This window comes from Oncorhynchus tshawytscha, linkage group LG26, assembly GCF_018296145.1.
Source record: "Oncorhynchus tshawytscha isolate Ot180627B linkage group LG26, Otsh_v2.0, whole genome shotgun sequence".
NCBI lineage: Eukaryota > Metazoa > Chordata > Actinopteri > Salmoniformes > Salmonidae > Oncorhynchus > Oncorhynchus tshawytscha.
The window spans coordinates 40,027,388-40,042,704 of record NC_056454.1 but is presented as its reverse complement, the minus strand read 5'-3'; positions in this window follow the sequence as shown (position 1 = coordinate 40,042,704).

Sequence of the window (15,317 nt, the reverse complement as noted above, 5' to 3'; positions counted from 1 at the left end):
AAACACTTGAGTGTCTCTCTTGATCCTAGGTCCTAGAGAGAGAGATAGGTTGGCAGGTAGGTAGGTAGATAGGGAGGGAGGGAAGTAGGTAGGTAGGTAGGTAGGTAGAGAGAGAGAGAGAGATAGGTTGGCAGGTAGGTAGTTAGATAGGGAGAGAAGGAAGGAAGGAAGTAGGTAGGTAGGTAGGTAGGTAGGTAGGTAGGTAGGTACTGCTCGGATGGGGCCACAGTGTCTCCTGACCCCTCCTGTCTCAGCCTCCATTTTATGCTGCAGTAGTTTATGTGGTGGGGTCAGTTTGTTATATCTGGTAGGGAGGTAGGGAAGGAAGGCCCTAGGACCTGAGGGACTACCTGGATGACTCCTTTCTGTCCCCAGGGCCATGCTGCTGTTCCAGTTTCAACTGACCTTGGACCATGCCCCAGGACTACCTGACATGATGACTCCTTGCTGTCCCCAGTCCACCTGGCCATGCTGCTGCTCCAGTTTCAACTTCCACCTGACTGTGATGCTGCTCCAGTTCAACTGTTCTGCCTTATTATTATTCGACCATGCTGGTCATTTATGGAACATCTTGGCCATGTTCTGTTATAATCTCCACCCGTACAGCCAGAAGAGGACTGGCCACCCCACATAGGGTTCCTCTCTAGGTTTCTTCCTAGGTTTTGGCCTTTCTAGGGAGTTTTTCCTAGCCACCGTGCTTCTACACCTGCATTGCTTGCTGTTTGGGGTTTTAGGCTGGGTTTCTGTACAGCACTTTGAGATATCAGCTGATGTACGAAGGGCTATATAAATAAATTTGATTTGATTTGATTTAGGTAGGTAGGTAGGCAGGTAGGCAGGTAGGGAGAGACATTGATAGGTAGGTAGGTAGGTAGGTAGGTAGGTAGGGAGGTAGGGAAGGAAGGAGGGAGGGGGGGAGGGAGGGAGGGAGGTTGGTAGGTAGGTAGGTAGGTAGGTAGGTAGGTAGGTAGGTAGGGAGGGAGGTAGGCAGGGAGAGAGTTTGGTAGGTGGGTAGGTAAGTAGGTAGGGAGGGAGGTAGGTAGGCAGGGAGAGAGTTTGGTAGGTGGGTAGGTAGGGCAATAGGTTGGTAGGAAGGAAGGGAGGGAGAGAAAGAAGGAAGGAAGGAAGGTGGTAGGTAGGTAGAGAGAGATATTGGTTGGTTGGGAGGGAGGGAGGGGGAGGGAGGGAGGGGAGGGAGGGAGGGAGGGAGGGAGGGGGAGGGAGGGAGGGAGGGAGGGAGGGAGGGAGGGAGGGAGGGAGGGAGGGAGGGAGGGAGGGTAGGTAGGGAGGGAGGTTGGTAGGTAGGTAGGGAGAGAGATTGGTAGGTAGGGAGGGAGGTTGGTAGGTAGGTAGGGAGGGAGGTTGGTAGGTAGGTAGGGAGGGAGATTGGTAGGTAGGGAGAGAGGGAGGGTTGGTAGGGAGGGAGGTAGGTTGGTAGGTAGGGAGAGAGATTGGTAGGGGGTAGGGAGGTTGGTAGGTAGGGAGAGAGATTGGTAGGTAGGGAGAGAGGTTGGTAGGTAGGGAGAGAGGTTGGTAGGTAGGGAGAGGTTGGTAGGTAGGGAGAGAGATTGGTAGGTAGGGAGAGAGGTTGGTAGGTAGGGAGAGAGATTGGTAGGTAGGGAGGTTGGTAGGTAGGTAGGGAGAGAGATTGGTAGGTAGGGAGGTTGGTAGGTAGGGAGAGAGATTGGTAGGTAGGGAGAGAGGTTGGTAGGTAGGGAGAGAGGTTGGTAGGTAGGGAGAGAGATTGGTAGGTAGGTAGGGAGAGAGGTTGGTAGGTAGGGAGAGAGATTGGTAGGGAGGTAGGTTGGTAGGTAGGGAGAGAGATTGGTAGGGAGGTAGGTTGGTAGGTAGGTAGGGAGGTTGGTAGGTAGGGAGAGAGGTTGGTAGGTAGGGAGAGAGATAGGTAGGTAGGGAGAGAGGTTGGTAGGTAAGGAGGGAGGTTAGTAGGTAGGTAGGGAGGGAGGGAGGTAGGTATGTAAGCCTATAGGTAAGATAAACAACAGGCATGCTTTGTGTGTTGACCTAGCAGGACTGAGTCTAAACATGCATGACAATGGGTCCAACACGCAAGAACACTGCCCTGTGTTCACATGGAGGGGCTCTTCCACAAAGCACGGTTGTGTCCCAAATGGCTCCCTATTCAGTACACTCTATTCGTGCACTATAGAGGGAAGATGGGGGGCCATTTGGGACGAAGGCCATGTTTTCACTCTTAGCCTGTTTCTCTTGACCTGTCTCTTTAAGGTCAGGGAACATTCATACAGGATAGGGTTGATATTTTCTCACACAACTAGATTTGCTCTCCTTGTCCTATCACTCAAACAGACTCCAACTATAACCATGGTTTGCTACTCTGATATAAACTGACTGTACAATGTTTACCTAATTGCTTTGAAATACAAAGTACACCACATACCATAGGTGTAGATAGATAGCATTAGCATGGGTGTGGTGTGGTTGATGTGTGGGTACTAGAGTATACCCCACCTACAACACTACATTGCTCAGGAGAATAGTTATGGTTTCTTTACTATGTGCAGTCAAACAAACACAAGTAGACTCTCTCTCTCTCTGTCTCTCTCTGTCTCTCTCTCTCTCTCTGTCTCTCTCTCTCTCTCTCTCTCTGTCTCTCTCTCTCTCTGTCTCTCTCTCTCTCTCTCTCTCTCTCTGTCTGTCTGTCTGTCTGTCTGTCTCTGTCTGTCTCTCTCTCTCTCTCTCTCCTCTACCTCTCTGTCTCTCTCTCTCTCTCTCTCTCTCTCTCTCTCTCTCTCTCTCTCTCTCTCTGTGTCTCTCTCTCTCTCTCTCTCTCTCTCTCTGTCTCTCTCTCTCTCTCTCTCTCTCTCTCTCTACCTCTCTGTCTCTCTCTCTCTCTCTCTGTCTCTCTCTCTCTGTCTCTCTCTCTCTCTACCTCTCCTCTCTCTCTCTCTCTCTCTCTCTCTCTCTCTCTGTCTCTCTCTCTCTCTCTGTGTCTCTCTCTCTCTGTGTCTCTCTCTCTCTCTGTCTCTCTCTCTCTCTCTGTCTCTCTCTCTCACTCCTCTCTCTCTCTCTCTGTCTCTCTCTCTCTCTCTCTCTCTCTCTCTGTCTCTCTCTACCTCTCTCTCTCTCTCTCACTCTGTCTCTCTCTCTCTCTGTCTCTCTCTCTCTCTTTCTCTCTCTCTAAGAGATTTGAGGCTTTCTGAAGTCCTAAGGCCTAAGATTTTTGACTAAGACTTAACACTGAAGGAACACATTCAAACCAACCCTGACCTGCATCATTGACAAATCTGCTAACCAATGGTTACAGAGCACAGCATATCAATCTGACAGCTAGGCACACCTAGTCATCAACTGCCCACACAGGCAGTGCTGCTCTGTGGTCGGACAGAGTGACCCAACAACCAATCACTTGATTGTCACTTCTTCTTTCTCTGGAATCAAAACAACCACCTGAACTCACCCACAAAAAACACACGGTAATGATTGTGGGCTCCATTTCAGTTAGCTTGGGTATGTGAAGGAAATGGAGTGCTGTGTCCACACTCCTCCCTGACACTCCCCCCCCCCTCTCACCACCTCCCTCCTTCCAGAGCCAGGGATGAGCCTGCGTGCCCGTACAGGTGTCTACACAAAAGCCTTTATCCTACTCCTCATTCAGCCCCCTCCATAGAAACACACACAAACACACACACAAAAGGCTGATGACACAATGTTACAAATGTTCACGTTTGTAAATGCATTCTCCTTTTCCAGTCTCCACTCTTCCTTCCTCTCTCTGGTTTATCCTTTATGTACAGAGACATGAGGTCAGGGTTACACAATACCAGACACAATTACTCATAAACACCCCTAATCCCACGTTTAGGGACCAACAACCATGTGTAAATCCCACATTTTGTGTGTTAAAATGATGTAAACCTAATCTCATCTTTATAATAGCAGTATTTATAAGTAGGGCCACAGTTTTCCCTGGTTAGTTGACATGGAAAAAAACCTGAGCCTATTTATAAAACATAACTAGGGCCAGGAATATACCCTGACTAAATGTCTCTATCCATGAGCCTGGGCCATGCAAACAGCCCTGCAAACAGCCCTGCAAACAGCCCTGCAAACAGCCCTGCAAACAATAACATGTTCAGACTTCTAGTCAGAGGGCAAAGAGAGCATCAGTCGACTGAGAGGGCTGTGACAGGTTATAGAGGGGGTTGGGTTGGGCTGTGACAGGTTATAGAGGGGGTTGGGTTGGGCTGTGACAGGTTATAGAGGGGTTGGGTTGGGTTGTGACAGGTTATAGAGGGGGTTGGGTTGGGTTGTGACAGGTTATAGAGGGGTTGGGCTGTGACAGGTTATAGAGGGGGTTGGGTTGGGTTGTGACAGGTTATAGAGGGGGTTGGGTTGTGACAGGTTATAGAGGGGGTTGGGCTGTGACAGGTTAGAGAGGGGTTGGGTTGGGTTGTGACAGGTTAGAGAGGGGTTGGGTTGGGTTGTGACAGGTTATAGAGAGGGTTGGGTTGGGTTGTGACAGGTTATAGAGGGGTTGGGTTGGGTTGTGATGGGTTAGAGAGGGGTTGGGTTGGGTTGTGATGGGTTAGAGAGGGGGTTGGGTTGTGACAGGTTATAGAGGGGGTTGGGTTGGGTTGTGATGGGGTAGAGAGGGGTTGGGTTGGGTTGTGAAAGGTTATAGAGGGGATTGGGTTGGGTTGTGATGGGTTAGAGAGGGGTTGGGTTGTGACAGGTTATAGAGGGGCTGGGTTGTGAAAGGTTAGAGAGTGGGTTGGGTTGTGACAGGTTAGAGAGGGGTTGGGTTGTGTTGTGATGGGTTAGAGAGGGGGTTGGGTTGGGTTGTGATGGGTTAGAGAGGGGTTGGGTTGGGTTGTGATGGGTTAGAGAGGGGTTGGGTTGGGTTGTGACAGGTTAGAGGGGGTTGGGTTGTGTTGTGACAGGTTAGAGAGGGGGCTGGGTTGTGACAGGTTAGAGAGGGGGATGGGTTGTGACAGGTTAGAGAGGGGTTGGGTTGGGTTGTGATGGGTTAGAGAGGGGGCTGGGTTGTGACAGGTTAGAGAGGGGTTGGGTTGGGACAGGTTAGAGAGGGGCTGGGTTGTGACAGGTTAGAGAGGGGTTGGGTTGTGTTGTGACAGGTTAGAGAGGGGGTTGGGTTGGGTTGTGACAGGTTAGAGAGGGGTTGGGTTGGGTTGTGATGGGTTAGAGGGGGTTGGGTTGGGTTGTGATGGGTTAGAGAGGGGGTTGGGTTGGGTTGTGACAGGTTAGAGAGGGGGTTGGGTTGTGACAGGTTATAGAGGGGGTTGGGTTGTGTTGTGACAGGTTATAGAGGGGGTTGGGTTGGGTTGTGATGGGTTAGAGAGGGGGCTGGGTTGTAACAGGTTAGAGAGGGGGTTGTGGTGTGACAGGTTATAGACAGGTTAGAGAGGGGTTGGGTTGGGTTGTGCAGGTTATAGAGGGGGTTGCGTTGTGACAGGTTAGAGAGGGGGTGGGTTGGGTTGTGACAGGTTAGAGAGGGGGTTGGGTTGGGTTGTGATGGGTTAGAGAGGGGTTGGGTTGTGACAGGTTATAGAGGGGTTGTGGTGTGACAGGTTAGAGAGGGGGTGGGTTGTGACAGGTTAGAGAGTGGGTTGGGTTGTGACAGGTTAGAGAGGGGGTTGGGTTGTGTTGTGATGGGTTAGAGAGGGGTTGGGTTGGGTTGTGATGGGTTAGAGAGGGGTTGGGTTGGGTTGTGACAGGTTAGAGAGGGGGTTGGGTTGTGTTGTGATGGGTTAGAGAGGGGTTGGGTTGTAACAGGTTAGAGAGGGGTTGTGGTGTGACAGGTTAGAGAGGGGGTGGGTTGTGACAGGTTATAGAGGGGGTTGGGTTGGGTTGTGACAGATTATAGAGGGGTTGGGTTGGGTTGTGACAGATTATAGAGGGGTTGGGTTGGGTTGTGACAGATTATAGAGGGGGTTGGGTTGGGTTGTGACAGATTATAGGTCAACTCCATCTTTCTTCAGTCAACTAAAGGAAGTGGATTGAAATTCCACTTAATGAATATAAAATTCCTCTTTGAAAATAAATGGCCTCTTAAATTCTTTAATTTTAATTTAAATAAAATGGAACTGACCCCAACCGATCTACTAACTTAAGTAAAGCAATTTTTTTCTGAACAGACCATCTATCTAAAATTTTGATTCATAGGCTTTCACACAAGGACATAGGTCCAAACTAGAGGCCCCAGTCTGAATATACCATGAGGCAACAGTTGTAATTCTCCAGAACAGCAGTACTAGCTACTCTCTCTCTGATCCAGGTCACCCGGAACAGCAGGGTCCAGTGTGCCTTTGTATGGCTGCTCAACGTCAGGGGGCCAGTGTGTGTGTGTATGTGTGTCAGAGAACGGGGGGATGGTGGAGGGGGGAGGGGGGGGTTCAAAGCCACTATTTCCTCCTTTCACAAGCACCGACCCTCACCCCTCGCGTTCCATCCCATGTTACCCCCTCCTCCCTCTCCCTTTACACCCATCATCTCTCCCATCGTCTTTTTCTCCTTAAAACATCTTTTGTTTTCTTTTTCTGATGGCATTTCTCCTCTCTTGTTGTCAAGGCCCTAAATGAGTCTTGACCGGCCCCCGGGCCACTGGAGAAGCACAAAGGATCGTGTTCCACTCGCTACAGTTGAGCCATTGTGGCCGCTGACAACGCACTAATTGGCAATGACAATTAAGCGCGGTCGACACTCAGGTTCAATTTGCCTGCTCCTCAATACAAATCACAGGCAAATGAGTCAGGCGATACACAGTTTGAACACACACACATTGTTCTGTTACAGTTTTCTCTTGCCTGGTTTGGAACTTGTGGGAAGCCTGCAGACTCTTGCCTTGTTTGGGACTGGTTGGAAAGCCTGCAGACTCTTGCCTCGTTTGGGACTGGTTGGAAAGCCTGCAGACTCTTGCCTCGTTTGGGACTGGTTGGAAAGCCTGCAGATTCTTGCCTTGTTTAGGACTGGTTGGAAAGCCTGCAGACTCTTGCCTTGTTTAGGACTGGTTGGAAAGCCTGCAGACTCTTGCCTTGTTTAGGACTGGTTGGAAAGCCTGCAGACTCTTGCCTTGTTTAGGACTGGTTGGAAAGCCTGCAGACTCTTGCCTCGTTTGGGACTGGTTGGAAAGCCTGCAGACTCTTGCCTCGTTTGGGAAGCCTGCAGACGGAACAAGGACAGGAACTAAAGGCTGAGCTCATTTTCTTTCAACCACATTTTGTCATGTCAGCAAACTGCATGCAGAGTTCATAGTTTCAAAGGCCATTGACATTTTACAGGGCTTTCATTCCTCTGGTAACTACAGTATATGCATTTCCAATAACAGAGATGGAATGGTTCCATCGTCCCACTCATCCATTTCATCCATTTACAGAGAATAAACACTCATATACTTTGTGTAGTTAAAACAACCTCACACGGAAAATCTGTTTTAAATCTTAAATGGTTACAAAGCCTGTAACCCTTGTGTCCCCCAGGGAAATAAATGTGTGAGGGCTCCATTTAGAAGAGAGAGAGAGGACAGAGAGATGAGACTTCAACTCTGACCTGCCCAACATTAAGATCTTAATGGGGTTTGGAATCAACAGAGCGGCAAGGCTCAAGGACCCTCTAAAAACAACCCAAACCTTTCAGATCTCTCTGCCACTTCATGAAGAAAAAAAATGTGGCGGGCAACACATCCACGACAGGCTGGCACACATCCACGACAGGCTGGCACACATCCACGACAGGCTGGCACACATCCACGACAGGCTGGCACACATCCACGACAGGCTGGCACACATCCACGACAGGCTGGCACATGCCACGACAGGCTGGCACAGGCTGGCACACATCCACGACAGGCTGGCACAACAGGCTGGCACACGTCCACGACAGGCTGGCACACGTCCACAACAGGCTGGCACACGTCCACGACAGGCTGGCACACATCCACGACAGGCGGGCACACATCCACGACAGGCGGGCACACATCCACGACAGGCTGGCACACATCCACGACAGGCGGGCACACATCCACGACAGGCTGGCACACATCCACACGACAGGCTGGCACACATCCACGACAGGCTGGCAAACATCCACGACAGGCTGGCACACATCCACGACAGGCTGGCACACGTCCACGACAGGCGGGCACACATCCACGACAGGCTGGCACACATCCACGACAGGCTGGCATGATCCAGCCCATCGTCGGGTCTCAAATGGGTCCTCAGATGCCTGTGGATTACTGCCTGTCAGCTTTAGTGCTTCATCTCTCACTCTCTCCAAAGACCAGACCAGGAGAAATGGCTGCTGCCTGCCGCAGGACAGGAAAAGTGGAGCGTTGACAAAGTAAACTACATGGGGATTGGGGAAGAGGCCACCAGAGCAGGGGGGTGGTAGGAGAGTGGGTTTCTCAAGCTTTGCGTGGACTCAGTGGTTTGCCCTGACAGATGGAACAGGGATCCCATTGGCTGCTGTATGCCCCAACCACAGATCTAGGATCAGATGATAATCCTACCATTAACAATTGGGTTGGATGAAATAATATCTGACCCTGTATTCGTGGTTCGGGGCAACTCCTATCTACTCCTATGCCAGGCTGGAGAGTTGGTAGAATGTGATACCAGGTGGATGTTGTCTCACCCATGAGGTCATGCCAATGAATTAACACAATGTCTTTAGGGTTCTTCCAGACCTTAACTTTTGAAAAGGATAGAACGAGAGATAACGTGCCAGCGTAAGCAATATAATACAATTCAGTATTAAAAAAGGACACAAAGCGAGTGGTAGAACTCAATCAGATCCTTGGTGCACCATCTTACATGACATTACAAGGCTGGTAGTATAGTGTGGTTTATGACAGGTCCTCTGGCTGGCTCTTGGTTCTCCTCCAGGAAACCTGATCCATCTGGATGTTAGGTTGTAATTTGGGATTAGTGAGAGTCAAGAGTTAGTGTTTGGATCTTCTCTGGCCCTAAACCAAACCAAGACCAACCAAGCCCAATAGGAACCATCAGGACCATTAACAGAACTATAGGGGTAGAAATAGACAGAACTGAATCAGTTGTTCCACTCTGTAACCATTCTTAGGTTTGTTCTGAGTTATAACCAGAGAATAATTATGTATTTCATATATAGTGCATAATGTATTGTTTAACTAGTGCCATGGGGTTTTCCAGACCGTGTATGACCAGAGAAGGAACATCTCTGTGGAGGCTATGCTTTTTAACTGGTTTACTTCTCCTGCTCAGGAAAACCTTCTGTCCCTATAGTATATCATGTCGCTGATGTGAAATGACAAGCCAGATCACAACATCACTGCCCACACCACGCTGTAGTAGTTTGTTTTATTGGCATCAGTGGTAAAAAGAGAAAAGAGGAAAGAACAGCAGGAGGAACGAGGGGTCAGGTACAGAGGTTGTCTGTTGACTGAGATACAGACTGAAACCAAGGCAGAACGGTCAGGTACAGAGGTTGTCTGTTGGCTGAGATACAGTCTGAAACCAAGGCAGAACGGTCAGGTACAGAGGTTGTCTGTTGACTGAGATACAGTCTGAAACCAAGGCAGAACGGTCAGGTACAGAGGTTGTCTGTTGGCTGAGATACAGTCTGAAACCAAGGCAGAACGGTCAGGTACAGAGGTTGTCTGTTGACTGAGATACAGTCTGAAACCAAGGCAGAACGGTCAGGTACAGAGGTTGTCTGTTGACTGAGATACAGTCTGAAACCAAGGCAGAACGGTCAGGTACAGAGGTTGTCTGTTGGCTGAGATACAGTCTGAAACCAAGGCAGAACGGTCAGGTACAGAGGTTGTCTGTTGGCTGAGATACAGACTGAAACCAAGGCAGAACGGTCAGGTACAGAGGTTGTCTGTTGGCTGAGATACAGACTGAAACCAAGGCAGAACGGTCAGGTACAGAGGTTGTCTGTTGGCTGAGATACAGACTGAAACCAAGGCAGAACGGTCAGGTACAGAGGTTGTCTGTTGGCTGAGATACAGACTGAAACCAAGGCAGAACGGTCAGGTACAGAGGTTGTCTGTTGGCTGAGATACAGACTGAAACCAAGGCAGAACGGTCAGGTACAGAGGTTGTCTGTTGGCTGAGATACAGACTGAAACCAAGGCAGAATGGTCAGGTACAGAGGTTGTCTGTTGGCTGAGATACAGACTGAAACCAAGGCAGAACTGGGCTGAGATACAGACTCCAGGTACAGAGGTTGTCTGTTGGCTGAGATACAGACTGAAACCAAGGCAGAACGGTCAGGTACAGAGGTTGTCTGTTGGCTGAGATACAGACTGAAACCAAGGCAGAACGGTCAGGTACAGAGGTTGTCTGTTGGCTGAGATACAGACTGAAACCAAGGCAGAACGGTCAGGTACAGAGGTTGTCTGTTGGCTGAGATACAGACTGAAACCAAGGCAGAACGGTCAGGTACAGAGGTTGTCTGTTGGCTGAGATACAGACTGAAACCAAGGCAGAACGGTCAGGTACAGAGGTTGTCTGTTGGCTGAGATACAGACTGAAACCAAGGCAGAACGGTCAGGTACAGAGGTTGTCTGTTGTCTGCGATACAGACTGAAACCAAGGCAGAACGGTCAGGTACAGAGGTTGTCTGTTGGCTGAGATACAGACTGAAACCAAGGCAGAACGGTCAGGTACAGAGGTTGTCTGTTGTCTGCGATACAGACTGAAACCAAGGCAGAACGGTCAGGTACAGAGGTTGTCTGTTGGCTGAGATACAGACTGAAACCAAGGCAGAACGGTCAGGTACAGAGGTTGTCTGTTGGTTGAGATACAGACTGAAACCAAGGCAGAACGGTCAGGTACAGAGGTTGTCTGTTGGCTGAGATACAGACTGAAACCAAGGCAGAACGGTCAGACACAGGGGTTGTCTGTTGGCTGCGATACAGTCTGAAACCAAGGCAGAACGGTCAGGTACAGAGGTTGTCTGTTGGCTGAGATACAGTCTGAAACCAAGGCAGAACGGTCATACACAGAGGTTGTCTGTTGGCTGAGATACAGACTGAAACCAAGGCAGAACGGTAGATTAACCTGAAACAGTGCTGAAGTCCAGACAGACATAATGGTGGTTGGTGCACAACATAAACACAATAAGTATTGGGCCAAAGTAACACAATGTAACAAAGGCAGAGTAAAACACTGAAGTGAATAAAAACACAGAAACGAAAAGCAGGGTGCAGTAATTCAGAAACCAAGGGCTCATGGTGCGAAGGCACATGGAAGTAAATAAATCCCTATTTGGGACCCCGAGTCCAAACAGAAAGACATGTCCAGGGGGATTATTCCCTTTGGTTCAATGCCCTCATCAGTCCCTCAGTAGGGACAATATTCTTCACCATTTACAGTGCACAGAATCCCTGATGTTTAAAAGATCAACACACGTTAAGAGAAGCCGTTACAGACGACCACAGAGCGAACATCAGCAGTGTAAGAGTCTGCACTCTGACTTTAGTTAAGTACATTGTACTGCATTTATGTACAGCGTTTTACTTCAACGAACAGAAGTTATATACCCTCCCTGTCCTCTCACCACATTACTAGTTGTACATTGAGGAGCTTTGCTAGAAGCCAATTAAAACAAAACATCACATTTAAGATATATTCTCCGTTGCGTTCCAGATTGGAGTAGGCCTCGGTCTATACAATGAACAAACAGAAACATGGTTCAATACTAAATGGGAATCTGAGGCGACGGTGGTACGATTAAAGATAGAAGCCCACACGTCAGTCTCACACAGACTACATTATCGCTGTAAGGAACACGTCAACAGGCTGTTAAGGCAGGTGAACGTACAGACACTCAATAAATACCATTAATGAACTGTTCAAAAGCATGTACTCATTATGCATTCACACACAAAGACAAAGGTGGTTTATTACACAACACAAAAAACAATACTGGCAAAATGATTGATAGGGCAACATGCCAAAACGATAATGTAGCTGCATTTAAACAAGCACACCCACTTAGCTAGCTGTTAATTGGACCTTGTCCGGGGCATTAGTGCAGCTTAGTATCGCTGGCTCAGTGTCAGCCAACACCAACACCCTGGTTTAGAGCCATTATCCAGTTTTCACTATATGCAAGACATTTCCAGAAATTATATGACTTGTTACTTCAAATGTAAACCACAGGAAAACTAACACACTTACATACAAATACATGGACAAATAAACTACCAGAACTTGGATGACCAGATAAAGGGCCCTTCCAGGAGAGATGGGACGACATGGGAAGAAAAGAGGACAGTGATATCCAGAGAAATGTATTCTAGAGAAAGCAGAGTATGACTATAAAGACCTAGTTGCATAGGGAAGACACTCAACTTCAGTCTTTGAAAGTTTTGCACGATTAAAGCACAGTACCTCAAAAAGGACAAGAAACAGAGGAGAGAAAAAGGCAACAATGAAAAGAAAAATGTATATTATTGCCCCAAGTATAGTTCCGGTAATGGAAAAACACACACACACACACACACTTGATATGGCTCCAGAGTGAGAGCAGTGAGCCATCACAGTCCCAGCTCCTGTGGGTTTGTGACGGCTTGGCTTGTGTAACAGAACTAAGCCACGCATGGTGTTTTCCCTGGACTGTAATTTGGGCCTCCTGTGGCTGAGGCCTGGAGATGTAGGGCTGACCTGAAAGAGCTTTCCCTGCTGAATATACTGGACAGTCAATAACTCCACCAGCCTCTAGCCTCAGAGGACAGGACTAGTTGCCCTTATTTAACCAGGATTAAGAAAACATGATATGTGAAATGACTATGACTCAAACTCATTCTAGTTTCATGTCAGTCTTGGACCCTTCTATTGAACATGTCCAGATAAAGAGTTGCCAGGTTAGAGCTAGGTGCACAACTGGCCCAGCGTCATCCGGGTTTGGCCCGGGGTAGGCCATGATTGTAAATAAGAATCTGTTCATAACTGACTTAACTAGTTAAATAAGGTTAAAACATGTTTTTTAAATAACCAACTCACCATCAAACTTATGGTGAGTTGGTTATTGAAGGACCGCATTTGGGAAACCCTGGGTTAGAGGGGCTCCAAAGGGTAATAGATGAGTTAAATAAGCAAACGCATCCTTCAATACTGTGGCTACGAGCCCAATCTGTGGCCTGACATCTGAATTAACATGCATTGATAGTGCAAAAACATGTGAAGGAGAGGGAGGGAAAGAGAATGACGTCTAGAGAGACAGTGTGGGGAAAGGCTGGGGACAAGGGGGGGCACAGTATCCTAATGTAGACTTCAGATATATAGCGAGTTGCCACATCACACCAACTGAGACCACATATAGTCCATACACACTGCATATAGTAACATCACACCAACTGAGACCACATATAGTCCATACACACATCACACCAACTGAGACCACATATAGTCCATACACACATCACACCAACTGAGACCACATATAGTCCATACACACATCACACCAACTGAGACCACATATAGTCCATACACACATCACACCAACTGAGTCCACATATAGTCCATACACACATCACACCAACTGAGACCACATATAGTCCATACACACTGCATATAGTGTCATCACACCAACTGAGACCACATATAGTCCATACACACTGCATATAGTAACATCACACCAACTGAGACCACATATAGTCCATACACACATCACACCAACTGAGACTACATATAGTCCATACACACATCACACCAACTGAGACCACATATAGTCCATACACACATCACACCAACTGAGACCACATATAGTCCATACACACTGCATATAGTGTCATCACACCAACTGAGTCCACATATAGTCCATACACACATCACACCAACTGAGACCACATATAGTCCATACACACTGCATATAGTGTCATCACACCAACTGAGACCACATATAGTCCATACACACTGCATATAGTGTCATCACACCAACTGAGTCCACATATAGTCCATACACACATCACACCAACTGAGACCACATATAGTCCATACACACTGCATATAGTGTCATCACACCAACTGAGTCCACATATAGTCCATACACACATCACACCAACTGAGACCACATATAGTCCATACACACTGCATATAGTGTCATCACACCAACTGAGACCACATATAGTCCATACACACTGCATATAGTGTCATCACACCAACTGAGTCCACATATAGTCCATACACACATCACACCAACTGAGACCACATATAGTCCATACACACTGCATATAGTGTCATCACACCAACTGAGACCACATATAGTCCATACACACTGCATATAGTGTCATCACACAACTGAGTCCACATATAGTCCATACACACTGCATATAGTGTCATCACACCAACTGAGACCACATATAGTCCATACACACTGCATATAGTGTCATCACACCAACTGAGACCACATATAGTCCATACACACTGCATATAGTGTCATCACACCAACTGAGACCACATATAGTCCATACACACTGCATATAGTGTCATCACACCAACTGAGACCACATATAGTCCATACACACTGCATATAGTGACATCACACCAACTGAGACCACATATAGTCCATACACACATCACACCAACTGAGACCACATATAGTCCATACACACTGCATATAGTGACATCACACCAACTGGAACCAGCTGTCCTTCTCATAACCAGCTGTTGAGTCACCTGGTGTGTGTGTGTGTGTGTGTGTGTGGAAAGGTCATCCCATAAAGCCTTCAGGTGGTATGTTTGTGTGCCCAGAAACTTAAAAGGACACATCACTGCTGTTCAGTCATCATAGTCTGTCTTCCTTTATTTGTGTGTGTAGCACTATGATGACAGAGGACACTCTCTTTTCACACCACTAGCTAACTAACGTTTGCTCCGGTCCAACATTAAACCAACTCGGAAGTTCAAAGACATTCAAAGTTGACCCAAAGAAGCTCTCCTCTGTAGGTATAGTTCTGTGGGCCTAATTCAGATCATACACGTCATAACAAGATGCCCAGTGCTTCAGAGCCAGCTTCCTCCATCCTCTCTCTTCCTGATTAAACCATGCTCTTACGGCAAGCTTCCTCCATCCTCTCTCTTCCTGATTAAACCATGCTCTTACGGCAAGCTTCCTCCATCCTCTCTCTTCCTGATTAAACCATGCTCTTACGGCAAGCTTCCTCCATCCTCTCTCTTCCTGATTAAACCATGCTCTTACGGCAAGCTTCCCCATCCTTTCTCTTCCTGATTAAACCATGCTCTTACGGCAAGCTTCCTCCATCCTCTCTCTTCCTGATTAAACCATGCTCTTACGGCAAGCTTCCTCCATCCTCTCTCTTCCTGATTAAA